General features: G+C 44.1%; 1 long non-coding RNA gene across 1 annotated transcript in view; it reads right to left on the reverse strand.

Moving 5' to 3' along the window:
- Window positions 1–17672, reverse strand: part of LOC129539160 (uncharacterized) — a 75273-nt gene that overhangs the window by 30473 nt on the left and 27128 nt on the right. Inside the window, exon 2 of the long non-coding RNA XR_008682408.2 lies at window positions 364–616. This is a non-coding gene — a long non-coding RNA (uncharacterized LOC129539160). The remainder of the gene's footprint in view (window positions 1–363; window positions 617–17672) is intronic.

The following is a 17672-nucleotide window of genomic DNA, read 5'->3' on the forward strand; positions in this document are numbered from 1 at the left end:
GGACCAATGTGACTCCCTCACCCCATCCCTCTTCATACTAATGGGACCTACGGGCAGGCTTTATCAGATTCTCTCATCCGTCACAAGCTAAGAAGCTGTACTGGGACAAAAGGTCAGTGGAGTCTTATCACATTGGTACAGGAAGCAGTAAGGAATTATGGAACCTTGAGGCAAGCAGAGAGAGAGAAGGATGACTCTCAGGAATCAAATGAGTAGAAACTCAAGAAAACTGCTAAAGAGAAAAATCTGAAATGGCTCACTGCAATGGCCCCTCTCCTGGGGAAGAGAACAGAGTCTTTCTTGACACTGGAAGAAATGGTTGACTGTGTCTTCCTCTTCTCCCTAACTTTTGTTGCCTCTTACCCATTGGGTCCAAAGGCCAAGACCCTGGCATCCAGGAGGGCTGTGTTCGATCATCAGTTCATTTCAGGGTCTGGATTCTGACTGCGAGCCCAGGCCGACAACAGCCACTCCTACGACCTAGGCAGTGCAGCTCTTGTCCCCAGAGGTCCTCGGGAAGAGCCAGGACATTAGATGAATCAGCATCACAGGTTGTGTCCTAGGCCATCATCTCTTCCCCCTTTCTCCTTCCGCATGTATATCATCCAAATGTCACCTATGAGGATAAACAATGAATAGTAGCATTAAAAAGTGCCTCAAATTTGAATGTGTATTCCCCATTACTTTCCAAGAGAAGAAATAAGCTGAAAATCTCTTTGCCTTATAAATTTAGAGGACTGAATTCGAAGATCCTTGCTTCCCGTGTTTGGTAGAATAACACCCCTCCCCAACTCCAGTAAGATGTTGACGTCCTAATCCTTATATTATCAGTCATCTATCGAGAGGCCAACTGTGACCTTATGATTTATGGGTGGGGGTGTGCAGGGGGAGAACCCATCTATCATACAGCCTCTTCTCAAATTTAGACAATTGCACTTGGAGAGACACACTCTCCTAGGTTATCCGGCCCTCTGAAATGCCACCTCTCTTTTGAACTGTAGGTTCAGACCTCACCTGCAGCATTCAGTGTACAGTTTCTATGCACCAGTGGCATGGGCTCTTAGGAGGTTTCCTCACATTTACCATGTTTCTCACAGGAAGCTCACCAAACCAACCTCACCGGCCGTGCTTCCCCCGTGATATTATCCAACCCCAGCAAGACACTAAGGCATATGTATTTCTGTGTATGACTGGCTATTGCTTCTACCTCTTGTTCTTGCATACCACAGGCTTAGGAAGCTTCTCTCTTAAGGACAGTCCTTGGTTTTCCACGTTTGTCTCAGTTTAAAATTACCTTCAGCAAATGCATGTATTTCCAAAAGCATGTTTGCCTCTGGGGCCCAGTAAGAATCAGTACGCCTTAGATCACATGCTTCCCCAGCAAATCGTCCTCTTTCGCAACCTCTGCATTGTCCAGGTCTTGGCTCACCTGTTCTATTTCCCTAGCAGTGAAATTTCTTTCCTCATTTTTCTATCACAAAGACTAGGTCTCTGAGTGTTCCGGTTCTTCTCTTTTTCCTCCTCCTCTTTCTCAGCAGGCCAAGTGAAATTTAAAATGTTATAACCTACTTTCTAAGTTGCTTCTCTTTCTTCTAAACCAGATGCGAGGCTAGCTGTGCTCACGGGAAAACCAGGCTTGCCTTCCTTTCACTTTGCTCTTGGGCTAAGCACTCAACACCTTCAGAGGATTTCATTTTGTCCCCAGCCTGAGAGATAAAAATGCAGTCAGATCCAGGTTGGCCAAAAATAAATTTGACCTGCCACCCAGGGGATCTCATTTCAATCATGTTGACCTTTACAGCTGAGATTGAGGATGTTATCTGTCCTAAATCTCTCTACTCTCTGAATGTCCTAACTGTGTTCTCCTCGTAAGATGTAGCACACCTGTTCTCACTAGCCGCTGTATCTTAAAAGCTCAGTAAATACGTTATGCTGATATTACCTTAGCAATCTGAATGAATCTCATGTACCTTCTTCATGCGTCTGTCCCAGGTGTTAGGGTGGTTCCCATTTGCCCTTAGGATTGATGGGCCACTTCTCCCCACCTCCCCCTAAGCTGCTGCTAAAAGGAGGTCTCTCAGTAATGTTCCCCAGACAGTCTTTCTCTAGGAAACATCCTGGCTCACTCTATGAATGTACTGATTAACGTGGCTAAAACTTATGGGAGAAGTCCAGTCTCCGGTCTAGTAACCACTAAATCATCCCCTTCATTCTTAGTTCTTCAAACATGGTGCACATCCTCCCACTCATATCCATGTTCTCAGATTGTGAGTTCTCAGTCTCTGCTTAAGAAAAGTCCTCTCTTACCCCATTTCAATGGGCACATCCTCCTTCAGCTTTTTTTTTAACTTTTCTCAGTTCAGTTGCTCAGTCGGGTCCAGCTCTTTGCAACCGCATGGATCACAGCACACCAGGCCTCCCTGTCCATCACCAACTCCCGGAGTTCACTCAAACTCATGTCCATCGAGTCGGTGATGCCATCCAGCCATCTCATTCTCTGTCATCCCCTTCTCCTCCTGCCTTCAAATCTTTCCCAGCCTCAGGGTTTTTACAAATGAGTCAGTTCTTCGCATCAGGTGGCCAAAGTGCTGGAGTTTCAGCTTCAGCATCAGTCCTTCCAATGAATATTCAGGACTGATCTCCTTTAGGATGGACTGGTTGGATCTCCTTGCAGTCCAAGGGACTCTCAAGAGTCTTCTCTAGCACCACAGTTCAAAAGCATCAATTCTTCGGCGATCAGCTTTCTTCACAGTCCAACTCTCACATCCATACACCCACGGGAAAAACCATAGCCTTGACTAGATGGACCTTTGTTGGCAAAGTAATGTCTCTGCTTTTCAATATGCTATCTAGGTTGGTCATAACTTTCCTTCCAAGAAGTAAGCATCTTTTAATTTCATAGCTGCAATCAGCATCTGCAGTGATTTTGGAGCCCAAAAAATATAGTCTGATACTGTTTCCACTGTCTCACCATCTATTTCCCGTGAAGTGATGGGACCAGATGCCATGATCTTAAGTTTTCTGAATGTTGAGCTTTAAGCCAACTTTTTCACTCTCTTTCACTTTCAACAAGAGGCTTTTTATTTTCTACTGCTCATCTATCTCTGAACTGACAATAAACACATACATTTTGCTTTTTTTTTTGAATGAGAAACACAAATATCACATGGTATCACTTACATGTGGAATCTAAAATACGGCACAAACAAGTCTATATACAAAACATAGGCAGATTCGTAGACATGACTTGTGGTTGCCAAGGGTGCAGGGAAGGAGTGGGATCGACTGGGAGTTTGGGATTGGTAGATGAAAACATGCTTTTTAAAAAACCAATTTTGCTCTAATATAACTGACCAAACTTCACAGCTGAAAACAGTCTGCTTCAGACATTCAGGATGTTCTCTAGGTTTTTTCATCTAATAGCCTTTCTGTCTCTGTCCACCAAGTTGGGAAAATCGTCCTTTTTATTTGTTCATTGATGATATGTTCAGTAGTATAATATCAGCCTGTCACGGCAATACCATAACAGAACTTAATCCAGCTTTCTAGGCCAACATTTGGCCTAGCAGCTCACATGAGCAAGGACTCAAGATTCTCCAGAAAGTTAACTTTCTTTCTACATGGCACAGAGTATGAGGAAATGTTTGCCACTCCATTCCTATGACTTGCCCCTCATGCTGTCTTCCTGTCTGAAATCTGGTGAATAGAAATATCAAACAGTAAACAGACTAGAGCTTCTACTTGGGCCTAGGCCCCAACACAAGTCTCTCAGTCTAACTAGACCTAAGTGAAGCAGCTAAACCCAATAAGAGGCCCATGTTGACGTACACAAGGCATCCTAGACCGAAAAGGTGGAGTAGGAGCCGCCTCAAAATGGAATGACGACCAGCAGAGATGAGTTTAACTCACTGAAAAAGAAAACGGCTCACCCACTTGAGTCCGCCACCTGGAAGACACTGGCCTGGCAGCTGAACGCAGGGCTCAGGGGCCATGATTTGGGCCAACAGGATGGTCTGAGCCTCCTTTCCCTTGTCCAAGAACAAGCCCCAGAAGAGCCAGACTTCAGACAGCCCAGAAGGGCCAGCCTCCCCCACACAGCCTGGGCCTTTCATTGCACCTTTTCTTCGGCCCCAAGAGTAAAGACTAGAACCCTTGGGGGTGCCTTGTTCCCTCACCCTCAAGCACAGGCTGAAGGGTGAGGGACCCCCATTTCCAAGGTTTGGAGCTGAGCCTTTCCTCCCCCAGCCCTGAGCGGAGGCCCTCTTCCCCAGCTACAGACCAAAGGGATGGTAGCTCCAACCCCTGACCCTCTTCTTTTCTGTTGCATGGGGTTATTGTTTTTAAAACTCAAAGAGGAAAAAGAAAATACTTACCGTTTCCTGAGGCTTCCAGGGAAAGAGACTGTGGGCCTAACGAAGTGGTTCCCAGCCTGAGACTTGGTGGAGCAGCATTTGCATCACCTGGGAACTTGGAAACACACGCTTATTGGGCCCATACCCCTCAATCAGAAATCCCCAAAGGCAGGGCCTAGACGTTCTATTTCACAGGACCTCCAGGTGATTCTAATGCACACCCTAATACAGAACCACTACACAATAAACAAGGGCATATTACAGGAATCAGAATAGTTACTTCTCTACACGTGGAAAGGGGCAAATATGAAGAGAAAGAAAAAAGCCCACTCCAAGACTTGGTCTTTGTGGAGACAGAAAGAGATGCCTAGGGTGGGGTGGAGTGGGGGGAGGTAGTGTGGAGAGGAATTTATGGATTTCTTTCCTTGTTGTTGCTGTTTAATGCCTAAGTAATGTCCAACTCTTTGAGACCCCACGGACTGTAGCCCACCAGGCTCCTCTGTCCATGGGATTCTCCAGGCAAGACTACTGCAGTAGGTTCTGATTGCCTTCTCGAAACCTGCCTCTCCTCTGGCTTTGGCAGGCGGATTCTTCACCACTGAGCCATCTGGGAAGTCCACGTTTCTTTCCTACCAAATGATTTTTCAGTGATATGAAAAAATGAGAAATAGTTACTGAGAACCAATTCTGGATTAAGGAAATCAGTCTTCTCACTGCTATCTTTCAGGGTTATTTTTTTGGAAGTCAAGTTTAGTATTTTACTTTCGCTACCTATTCCTATTAAGTAAAGCCTGTTAGCTAGCATGGAAAACAAGGCCAGTCACAACTTGCCTCAGACTATCTTTTGACCTAATTTAATCTCACGTTCAGTGCTATGTATCAAATGGAGAAAGCAGCTTGGAAAGGAAAAGGAGAAGAGTTTTCATCCCCTAGTCTCCCATATCAGAAGCCCCCAGGAAGCAGGTTAGCAATGCAAATGTTCAAATACAACCCCGGAGGATTGTCTCTGGAAGCCCCAGAAGTTACCCTTTGCACTTACCAAGGGCTTCAGAGGAGTCAGCTGCAGGTGTCTGTAAAGCACCTGTTGAGAAATTCTGTTCCACAAATTTAATAAATTCTTTTCCACAAATTTAATAACCTGTGATTCCTGGCAAGTGCCTAGACTTTAAGCAAGTGCCTATTAATTTTGTTGTGATTTAGTTGCTAAGTTGTGTCCGACTCTCTTGGGACCCCATAGACTGTTTCTTGCCAGGCTCCTTTGTCCATGGATTTTCCAGGCAAGAACACTGAAGGGGGTTGTCATTTCCTTCTCCAGGGGATTTTCCTGACCCAGGGATTGAAACTGTGCCGCCTGCATTGGCAGGCGGATTCTTTTCCGCTGAGCCACCGGGGAAGCCACCTATTAATTACTAAGTGGTTAATAGTCCGTGTTTCTACATTCAGATATTTCCACTTTGTAAAGCCCTCTAGCCTACCTCATTGTATCATCCCAACATCCCAACATGAAAACATTTACTTACGTTGAACATTTAAAACACACAGTAAGGACAGATAGACTTCACATCATTTTGACTGCCGTGTCTAGTACTGAAATGCCTTCAGACTTGAAAGGCAGGGACACCAGAGGCAGCACAGCACTGTACACAGGATTCTAGACACATCAATAGAACTGCTCTCATTAAAGTCTTCATCTGGGCTCCTTTTCCAAGGAGGCCTTCCACCTCTCACTTCAGGTGGCTGTTCAGGGTTGTTCTGCCAAAGCACAGCCATGATCACTCCTTCTCTTAATTTTGCCATTAACTTGTTTTCCCACTTTCCTGCAGAGTCTCAGAACAAACAAATTCTGTTTGCATGAATAATGCAGTCTTTCCAGGTACAAAGAGGAGTATAAGTCTATAGAGCTGCGCAAGGAAACTTAACCAAGTTTCACTTCCAAGGCTTTGCCTGCATCAAAGGGCTTGGAGCCCAGTTGGGAAAATCTTTCTTTTCTTTGGTTAATCTTTTGAAATTCTTTCCCTTCCACTCCCAGCATTTTAAATTCCACTTTATCAAATGAAGCAGACACATTTTGGTAATGGAATGACAGTCACAACCCTGGATTCCAGTTCTAAATTGCTACTAAGTGCTACATAACTGGAGACAAGACATTTGGCCCCACTGAGACTCAGTTTTCCTATCAGCAAAATGGACCTGATGAGGAGGTGAATTAGGTGGTCCCTAAGACACTTGTTCCTCGGAAGGAAAGCTATGACAAACCTAGACAGTGTATTCAAAAGCAAGGACGTCATTTTGCTTACAAAGGTCCGTCTAGTCAAAACTATAGTTTTTCCAGTAGTCATGTGTGGATGTGAGAGCTGGACTATAAAGAAAACTGAGTGCCAAAGTATTGATGCTTTTGAACTGTGATGTTGGAGAAGACTCTTGAGAGTCCTTTGGACAGCAAGGAGATCAAACCAGTCAATCCTAAAGGAAATCAACCCTGAATATTCATTGAAAGGATTAATGCTGAAGCTGAAACTCCAATTCTTTGGCCACCTGAGGCAAAGAGCCAACTCACTGGAAAAGACCCTGATGCTGGGAAAGAATGAAGGAAAAAGGAGTGGCAGAGGATGAGGTGGTTAGGTAGCATCACCAACTCAATGGATATTTTGAGCAAATTCCAGGAGATAGTGAAGGACAGGGAAGTCTGTTGTGTTGCAGTTCATGGTGTCGCACAGAGTTGGACACGACTTAGCAACTGAACAACAACAACAACGAAATCCCTCAGGTCTGGGTAATGCTGATGGGGGTATGTGCCATACTTCATCTGAATCCAGATAGTGTAAGGCACCTTGAATAAGGATGACCCTATTCCCAGGTATTTCTCTACTCTGACAGCAATTTCCTTACTGACATATTTGCAGATGCAAGATTTTAAGAGCTGAGGAAGAAGAGTGTGATTGTCTCAGAGCTATTTAATAGCCTGCTGCTGCTGCTGCTGCTGCTGCTGCTAAGTCGCTTCAGTCATGTCCAACTCTGTGAGACCCCATAGATGGCAGCCCACCAGGCTCCCCCATCCCTGGGATTCTCCAGGCAAGAACACTGGAGTGGGTTGCCATTTCTTTCTCCAATGTGTGAAAGTAAAGATGCTCAGTCGTGTCCGAATCGTAGCGACCCCACGGACTGCAGCCTACCAGGCTCCTCCATCCATGGGATTTTCCAGGCAAGAGTACTGGAATGGGGTGCCATTGCCTTCTCCATTTAATAGCCTGAGGAAAGTTTTTAAGAGTTGCCATGTCACATGTTGTGCAAGAGTGTTATTGAGTCCTTACATTTCTCTCATTCTTATTTCAAGAGAGAATGTTGAGGCTTATCCCGGAGCTGGAAACTCTGTGAGCCTGATATGAAAATACAGCCATGAATTAAAGCAGCCTGGAGTAAGTGGTCACTGACCAAGTATATGAATATTTGACTCTCTCTGCTGTTAATGGCAGATTGAAAGACAATGCATGGAAATGGTTTCATTTTACTCTACCAGGCTAAACTAATGTAGGTAATTAAGATTCACTAAGATTCACTGCCTTATTAACTTCAAATGGCTATATAGAGAGTCACATAATTCTGTTACTCTCTAAATATCAAGGTTTATCCATATAGTAAACACAAAATTATATACAATCAAAGGTCTGGTTATCTGTTCATGCTCAGTCCTTAATGGTGCACATCCCTTTAGAATACTCACAGTGTCCTTTATTTCTGAAGGGTAAACAAGAGGGTCCCAGAGGTTAATGACCATGCAAGTCTCCCAGCGAACCAGTGACAAAAACAGGTCTCAAAGAAGAAGCTCTCATGGTAGATTAGTGCTCTTTCAAATCAGTCACTGAGGGGATTCATTTTTATTAGGAGAAATTTTTTCAGTTTTATCGTTCATGGTCCATTGAGCCATCTGGGATCAAGGGCATTTTGGACAATGGGCAGTGGTGGAGTGGGGATGAAAAAAAGGGAGACTGCTTCTCAAATGGACTCAAATGCTATTTATGTTTTATAATTTGCCAACCAGGTTAGCTAAACCCCAGCCCCGTCCCTCTCAAAAATGTGACTTAAAAAGCACACTTCAGAAATAATCTAATTCTGAAAATGTATTGTCCTGGGTTTATGGGGCTCTAAACAATTTGTCTTACAAGGTACAGTAAGCACTGCCCCATCGAGGATGCTAAGGCCTGGCTAACCCCAGAGTGAAGTTCAAGGGTCCAGTAATTCAGAGGAGCTGCCAAGAGCGACCAGGAAGGTAAAGGGCCAGGAAGTCAAGTACAAGTTGTGTCCTAAGGGTGCCCAGCTTCAAGCTGGAGAACTCACTTCAGCCACCAACAGCTTCAGCCAATAACAGGGGACAAAGTCCAGATAGTAGAAGCCAGGTAGATCCTGCAGAACATGAGAAATGTGAACAAATCATCATGGGACCTGGTCTGGAATATCCATGGTTTATTGACAAACGCCTGGCCCTTGGGGTTTGCCACATGACTGAACAGATAGATGGATGCTGGCGGATTATCTATGGGAATAGTGTTTCTTTTTCTTCCTTTTCACAAAAACATGACAAATCATGTCACAATGTTGGCAGAAGTGAGAATCACTGGGGAATCCCCAGGGGGACCTCCTCAGAAAGTGATCAGTAGAATCATACTCTTGAGAAAGAAGATCTGATGAGACCCTTTGTGTTTTCACGTTTTTAGGAGAAAGCTCACCCCCAGGAAGGGAAAGGAAGGGGGAGATCTGGGTTCCTAAAGTAACAAACAATTGCCTGAACATGTTTTTCCTCCAACACTTGGAGAGGTGGCTGTGCTTAAAAACTCCAGCTCAAAATGTTTGTTTTCTGACCTTAGAGGCCAGCGTAGAAGCACTAGCTGTGGACCCATCTCTGTCGTGGGTCAGCCTTCTGAGTCCCTGTCCTGACAGCTCAAAGTTTCTGCTGGATAGACCCTGCCTCTTCACTATCCCGCATTCCTGACGTCCTTGTCGATAAGTGGCAGCATGACCACTGGTCTGCCTCAGCCCAGATCTTTGCTGAGTGTCCTTTCAATCAAATGTTGTTGCTAATGTGGCTGTTGCCTCTTCCCTGAGCACAGCACAGGGGAGTGGGCAGCCCCACACTGAAGACTCACTGCAGCGGAGAATGATGATGTCCTGGGTCTGTAGCCGCTGTGGGAGGGGGACTTGGAGCAGTTACTGTGCAAGGATGCAACTCACCAAGGTCACCTCCTCCTCAGCCACCAGCACCTCCTCTGCCAATCAAAGAACGCCCTTCCCCTCCCATCCTCGGGAGTACTGCAAGACCCAGTATTCGGAGGAGGAGGAAGATTGTATAGCGGAGGACTGACTGTCAGGGCTGCTACTCATTATCACTGGGAGACAGGAGTGAGGCTGGGGGCGGGGAGAGGGAGCATTTGTATTCTAGAGACAGAAGCTTCATAGCAAGCGCACTCCATTACCATGTAGGCGGCATCCCTGTTTCAGAACAAACAAATTAATGAATCAATGGATGGATGAATTACAAGAGATCTCTCCTGTTTAAGAAGCACCAGCAGGACACACAGGTCTTGACTTTAGCCACTCCTGTTTCTGCAAGAAGTGACTTTGGCAGCCTTGACTAAGACCTCAGAAAAGTTTGATCAGATGCAACGTCAATTGCTCTGAGCCATTCCCTAGGGATGCGGAAGGTCAGACCTAGAACCCATCGTCTCAGTAAGAGGCTTATCCGAGCTCATCTGTGTTACCGATGCCAGGACTCGATGCTGAAAGCAGTGTTTGGCAGCTATTAGGAAAGGTATCTTGAGTGGAGAGCATGTCCTGGCCTGGCCAGCAGGAGATTCAAGTTCAAAGCACAGCCTCACTTACGACCCATGAGAACTCAACAGGAAAGCAAGAAAGATTTGTGTCTTGCATTTTTAATTCTCAAAATCTAGCCCGGTGTTGTTGTTGTTAGTTGCTCAATCATGTCTGACTCTTTGCGACCTCATGGATTGTAGCTCACCAGGCTCCTCTGTCCATGGGATTCTCTAGGCATGAATACTGGAGTGAGTAGCCATGCCCTCCTCCAGGGGCTCTTCCTGACTCAGGGATCAAACCCAGGTCTCCCCATTGCAGGCATATTCTTTACTGTCTGAACCACCAGGGAAGCCCCTGGTGTAGGAGCTCAATAAAGCAAAGAGGAGGGAAGAGAGAAACAGGGACAGAGGAGAAACTCTGCTGGCCTCCCTCATGAACTCGCTATGGTGAGCCCTCAGGGAGAAAGCAGGTAAGATGTCTTGTGAATCTAGGTAAAGTTTTGTGGGACAAAAGTTAGCCTCTAAACACCACAGTTGGAAGTTTAGTTAAAAGTCTGGAAGTCTCATTTTCAAAAGGCAAGGGTACTTGGTGAAGGTGCAAAACACTAGCAGCTGCTATTGCGACATTTCTGTTTTCAGATTCACGACGTTGCTGTTGGCCAAAAACACACAGCTCTGAGTCATCTCTGAGTGCAAACCATTCAGCAAACAATGTCAAGGCAGAGCCACAGGAAGCAGGCACCTGATATCCATGACAAATACAGCAATGCTGTATTAGCTAATGGAGCCACTTTCTGTGTTCCCAGAGGGGCATATTAGTTCAGTTCAGTTCAGTCACTCAGTCGCATCTGACTCTTTGTGACATCATGGACTGCAACATGCCAAGCCTCCCTGTCCATCACTGACTTCCGGAGAGTGCTCAAACTCATGTCCATTGAGTTGGTGATGCCATCCAACCATCTCATCCTCTGTCGTCGTCCCCTTTTCTACCTGCCTTCAATCTTTCCCAGCATCAGGGTCTTTTCAAATGAGTCAGTTCTTTGAATCAGGTGGCCAAAGTATTGGAGTTTCAGCTTCAGCATCAGTCCTTCCGATGAATATTCAGGACTGATTTCCCTTAGGATGGACTGGTTGGATCTCCTTGCAGTCCAGGGGACTTTCAAGCGTCTTCTCCAACACCACAGTTCAAAAGTATCAGTTCTTAGGCGTTCAGCTTTCTTAATAGTCCAAATCTCTCATCCATACATGACTACTGGAAAAACCAAAGCTTTGATTAGACGGACCTTTGTTGGCAAGGTAATGTCTCTGCTTTTTAATATGCTCTCTACATTGGTCATAACTTTTCTTCCAAAGAGCACACAAATTCAAACAGACTGAAACCTTGGCAGAGTCACCCCAAAGGAATGGAGATATCAGTAGTCATCCCAGCTGGTTTAATATTGAACTGTTTCAAAACCAACTCATAACTGATGCCAAAAGAATAGTGTACCCATTAAAATATGGCATGAGTAAAGATTTACAAAATAAAAGTTTAACAGTCTTTTCTGGAAGGATCCACACAGGAGTTTCCTGTACGGAACAAGACCCAGTTTATACAGCTCATGTGCTTGGTCACAACCCCCCTCCTTTGGAACATAAGGGGTTGATTCCCTTGGAGCCAACTCTACCAAGACTCTACTGAGAAGTAAACACCGGGTGGTACCACATGTCCACAGGCCCCTGTTTACACTGTGTCAGGAATAAATGTAGCTGGTGCGGAGGAAGGCCATCTGGGATGGCACCATGATTGGATGGGAGGGACAAGGAGATATGGGGCTGGCAGTGGGATGTGATACCAAGCCAGGGAGACCAATGCCTACCTATACTTAGGGCTATAGAGCATCTTTAAAGAGAAACACATTCTTAACCATTTGTTATGTTTTCAGCAATACAGTTGGATGGACAAGAGAACAGGTTCTATAGCCATACTCTACCTAAGTTCCAACCATGACTTTGTCTTTCTAGCTTCAAATCTGGCTGAGTTGTGAAACTTCTCAATGAATAGGGGTGGATGATACTATCTACCTTGTCAGCTTGTCAAGAAAGCCCTGGGGCTGGTCACAGCCACAGATCAAGTGCTTGGTAATCGTCTGCTCTCTTGAAGTCTCCCCACTGGTGTGCCCAGGTCAAATGCTTGAATCAAAGTCAAATAACTGTGGCAAAAATGTGATAGGCATATTCGCAAACAATATGTCGTTCGGCCACATGTATCTCGGTCTTCACCAACAAGAACCATAAAGAAGTGTTTTCTGTACGACAGACATGAAAACTGAGGTCATAACTGGTATTCAAAGTGTCACAGCTGATGAACATGCCAGTCTAGAGTCCACAGAGACCTGTTTTTTGGAAAACAGCACAAACAAGGGCTGGGTTTGTAAACATAGATCTTACCACAGCCGGAAGGATCCGTGCAGACAACATGGCAGTGTTTTCTTTTGGTTTTTATTTTGGCCACACTATGTGGCATGTGGGATCTTAGTTCCCTAACCAGGGATCAAACCCAAGTCCCCTGCATTGGAAGCATGGGATCTTAATCACTAGACCACCAGAGAAGTTCCAACATGGTTGTTTTTAAAGGAGATATTAGTCTGATTCCAGCTGCAGCAGGAAACACAGTCGGATCTCTGTATCCACAGATGCTGTAATACACCATCTTATATAAGGAGCATGAGCATCTAGAAATTTTGGGATCTCCACAGATTTCTGAAACCAATCCCCCTGGATACTGAGGGACAACTACAGTCAGAAGCTGTAGATAGAACATTCTCCTAAAACCACAGAGGCAGATCACCAGGCATGGTAGCTACAAGTGGGGACCTCTGAGACAGAGGCATTTAAAAATGCTGCTCCTAATCTTTAATGAAAGATACAAGCTGAAAATTCAAAGATCCTGTTTAAATATGTCCTTTAGGTTTTGCCCAACTGAGCAAGGAAAACATCTAGCCCAAAACCTGGGAATATCTGGGAATGTCAGATTTTGGCTGCAAACCAGGAAAAGAGGGATAAGGTCTTTGAGAAAGGTCTGATGAGTCTCTCAACTCCTGGCCCACCAGAAGCTATGCCTAGCAAGGGTCCTCTCCTCCATCCTAGATGGAGATCAGCAGAGACAAGCTCTGGAAGTTTGAGGAAGGGGAAGCACCATGTGGCCCGGATTCATCCCTAACCCTCGTCTATATGCCTCAACATTCTCTCTGGAGAAGCTCTCTGTCTATGGTGCCAAAAGGAGAAGATATTTTTTCCATGTCTTATAGACCTGCTTCCTTGCTGATACAGGGAATCCCACCTCCTGGCCCTCAACTCTGCTGGAAGGCAGTAATGATTTTCTGCTTTCATTTTACTTCTTTGAATAGGAGGAGGATGATCACCAATAATGTATATGAATGTGTTTTATAACAAAAATAAAGCATTATACAAAAGTGTATAAAAGAACTTCCCTGGTGGTCCAGTGATTAAGAATTCACCTTGCAATGTAGGGATGTGGGTTCAACCCCTGGTTGGGGAACTAAGTTCCCACATGCCATGGAGCAACTAAGCCTGTACACCACAACTAGAGTCCATAGGCCACAACAAAAGACCCCACATGAGGCAACAAAGATCCTGCATACTGCAACTAAGACCCAGTCAACTAAAATAAGAAAATAATAAATAAATAAAAGAAAATGCTCTAAAAATCTGTAAGGAATGATTATAAAGGTAAATGTTATGAAGCAAAGGAAAAAACCCTAAATTTTAATAACAGAAGAGTAGGTAATGAACTATGGCTTATCTACATGATAGAGGGCTAGATGGCCATTAAAAGTCATTTTATGATGAACTTTTTAAGATGAAAGAAACTGTTCATGGGCTAACACTATCTGAAAATCATACACTGCACATCTACAGTTAAGTTAGATGGATAGACGGAGATATGGATGGATCAGTTCAGTTCAGTTCAGTCGCTCAGTCGTGTCCGACTCTTTGAGACCCCATGAATCACAGCACGCCAGGCCTCCCTGTCCATCACCAACTCCTGGAGTTCACTCAAACTCATGTCCTCAGAGTCGGTGATGCCATCCAGCCATCTCATTCTCTGACGTCCCCTTCTCCTCCTGCCCCCAACCTTTCCCAGCATCAGAGTCTTTTCCAGTGAGTCAACTCGTCGCATGAGGTGGCCAAAGTATTGCAGTTTCAGCTTTAGCATCAGTCCCTGCAATGAACACCCAGGATCGATCTCCCTTAGAATGGACTGGTTGGATCTCCTTCCAGTACAAGGGACTCTCAAGAGTCTTCTCCAACACCACAGTTCAAAAGCATCAATTCTTCGGCGATCAGCTTTCTTCACAGTCCAACTCTCACATCTATACATGACCACGGGAAAAACCATAGCTTTGACTAGACGGACCTTTGTTGGCAAAGTAATGTCTCTGCTTTTTAATATATTATCAAGGTTGGTCATAAATTTCCTTCCAAGGAGTAAGCGTCTTTTAGTTTCCTGGCTGCAATCAGCATCTGCAGTGATTTTGGAGCCCAAAAAAATAAAGTCTGACACTGTTTCCACTGTTTTTCCATCTATCTCCCATGAAGTGATGGGACCAGATGCCATGATCTTTGTTTTCTGAATGTTGAGCTTCAAGCCAACCTTTTCACTCTCCTCTTTCACTTTCATCAAGAGACTTTTGAGTTCCTCTTCACTTTCTGCCATAAGGGTGGTGTCATCTGCATATCTGAGATTACTGATGTTTCTCCCAGCAATCTTGATTCCAGCTTGTGCTTCTTCCAGCCCAGCGTTCCTCATGATGTACTCTGCAAAAAAGTTAAATAAGCAAGGTGACAATATACAGCCTTGACACACTCCTTTTCCTATTTGGAACCAGTCTGTTGTTCCATGTCCAGTTCTAACTGTTGCTTCCTGACCTGCATACAGGTTTCTCAAGAGGCAGGTCAGGTGGTCTGGTATTCCCATCTCTTTCAGAATTTTCCACAGTTTATTGTGATCCACACAGTCAAAGGCTTTGGCATAGTCAATGAAGCAGAAATAGATGCTCTTCTGGAACTCTCTTGCTTTCTCCATGATCCAGCAGATGTTGGCAATTTGATCTCTGGTTCCTCTGCCTTTTCCAAAACCTGCTTGAACATCTGGGAGTTCACAGTTCACATATTGCTGAAGCCTGGCTTGGAGAATTTTGAGCATGACTTTACTAGCGTGTGAGATGAGTGCAATTGTGCGGTAGTTTGAGCATTCTTTGGCATTGCCTTTCTTTGGGATTGGAATGAAGACTGACCTTTTCCAGTCCTGTGGCCACTGCTGAGTTTTCCAAATTTGCTGGCATATTGAGTGCAGCACTTTTACAGCATCATCTTTCAAGATTTGAAATAGCTCAACTGGAATCCATCACCTCCACTAGCTTTGTTCGTAGTGATGCTTTCTAAGGCCCACTTGACTTCACATTCCAAGATGTCTGGCTCTAATCTAGCCAATGATTAGGCTTACTCTTTTAATTGTCCAACCTCTTGGATTCCCTGCACCATGTCTCAAACCATCCTGACTTGCGCTGCTCCTAACTGACTTGCAGAGTTCTTGAGGCATCTCTTTCTCTTTATGTGATAAGGGACCTCCCTTGGAATGCAGAAAGTCACCTTGGTTTCTAAATAAGCTCCTCCTTATCCTGCAGCTTCTACAATTCAAATATAAAGCCCATCAATAAACTCTTTCAAGGAGGTGCATCTTCAAAATGAAATTAAATCGACTGTGAACACATCACTGAGCCCTCCTACACAGCCCTTCTCTGCCTCATTTATCTCCTTGACCTCTCACCTCATCCTTTTGAGCACATGTTCTATCAGACCCAAAAAGTGGAAGAGGGAGGGAGTCCCAGGAATTTAAAATGATATTAAATTGACCAAAACAACATTAATACAACTGGCAATGTTGATTGGAAATAAGTGCCCTCATATATTCACATTTGGAGTACAAACAAGAATAGCCTTCATTCTTGAGGGCAGGTTTATAAAGCATGTGAACAGTGTTGACAGTATACAGAGCCTTTGACCCAGAAATTCCACTTGAGTAGATTGTTCTAAGGAGACAAGGATAAATGAAGGCAAATTTTAGCTGGTAGGAAGTTTTCTAGCACTGTTCTAAGAAGGCAAGCCTGGAAACCAAGTATCTAAAAATAAAAGTTTGTTTAAATAAATGGGGGTCTATCTTTAGAAAGTAATAGCACTGTATCCACATCAAAGCGACATGCACACATTGCTATATTTAAAATAATCAACAAGGACCGACTGGATAGAATGTGGAACTCTGCCCAATGTTATGTGGCAGCCTGGATGGGAGGGGAGTTGGGAAGAGAAGGGATACATGTATATGTCTGACTGAGTTGTTCTTCTGTGCAACTGAAACTATCACAACATTGTTAATAGGCTATACTCCAATATAAAATAAAAAGCTTTAAAAAAGCAATGTTATAAAGCAAACTGTATTTATTGACTTCAAAATTATTTTTGTTTTTATGTATTTAAATTGAGAAAATTGGGCAACAAAACCATTTGTGTAACATGATTCTCATTTCTCAAATAAACATTGAATATGTATGTGTAGGAAAAAAAATCTAGAAAAATATAAAGATATACTCTAAAGTGTTGATAGTAGTTATTTCTAGAGTTGCTATTACCAGTAGATTTTAATTTCTTCTTTTTGCATAAATGTTTTTTAAACTAACCTATAGTAAAGATGAATTACTCTGTAAAAAAAAAAAAAAGAAGAAGAAGAGAAATTTAAATACAAAATAGGTAAAACACACCAAGGTCTCAGTGTTGCATTTCTGTAGAATAGAAGAAAAGAGTCAAGATACAGAGTAAAAACCTGATAAAGCCAGGTCAGAACATTCTTCTGTGTTCTGGCATTGCCATATGTGTGTACATGTACGTGTGTGTGTCCAGTCACTCAGACGTGTTCGACTCTTTGTGACCCCATGGACTGTAGCCCACCAGGCTCCTTTGTCCATGGAATTTTCCAGGAAAGAATACTGGAGTGGGTTGTCATCTCCTCCTCCAGCTTATCTTCCTGACCCCAGGGTCAAACCTACGTCTCCTGTGCCTCCTGCATTACAGGCAGATTCTTTACTGCTGAGCCACCAGGGAAACCCATGGCATTGCCATGGGCAGAGCTAAAGATGTTAAAACCCTTCATATCATGTGGGGGTTGATGGAAGATATCCATGTAAGCATGGTATGATATTCTCTCTTAAGGGATGCCAACCCAGGGATGTCAATAAAAGTAACCCAAAGTTTTCTCTCTCTAACACTTTCACATTCAAACTAATTTCTTGTAATATTTGTAAGAAATTTCCTTTCAGCCAAACCTTCCCCGTCCTTGATTTCACAAGCCCACACCTACCCCCATGGATCCAGCAGGGGTTTATTATAGCTTTCATGGAAGCAGAAAGCACTTAGTAATCAAAGATAATTCTGCTCCCACGTGAATAAACGCAGTTCA

The sequence above is a fragment of the Moschus berezovskii genome, chromosome 11, assembly GCF_049115385.1.
Source record: "Moschus berezovskii isolate FMDL1 chromosome 11, NW_MosBer_1.0, whole genome shotgun sequence".
Lineage (NCBI taxonomy): Eukaryota > Metazoa > Chordata > Mammalia > Artiodactyla > Moschidae > Moschus > Moschus berezovskii.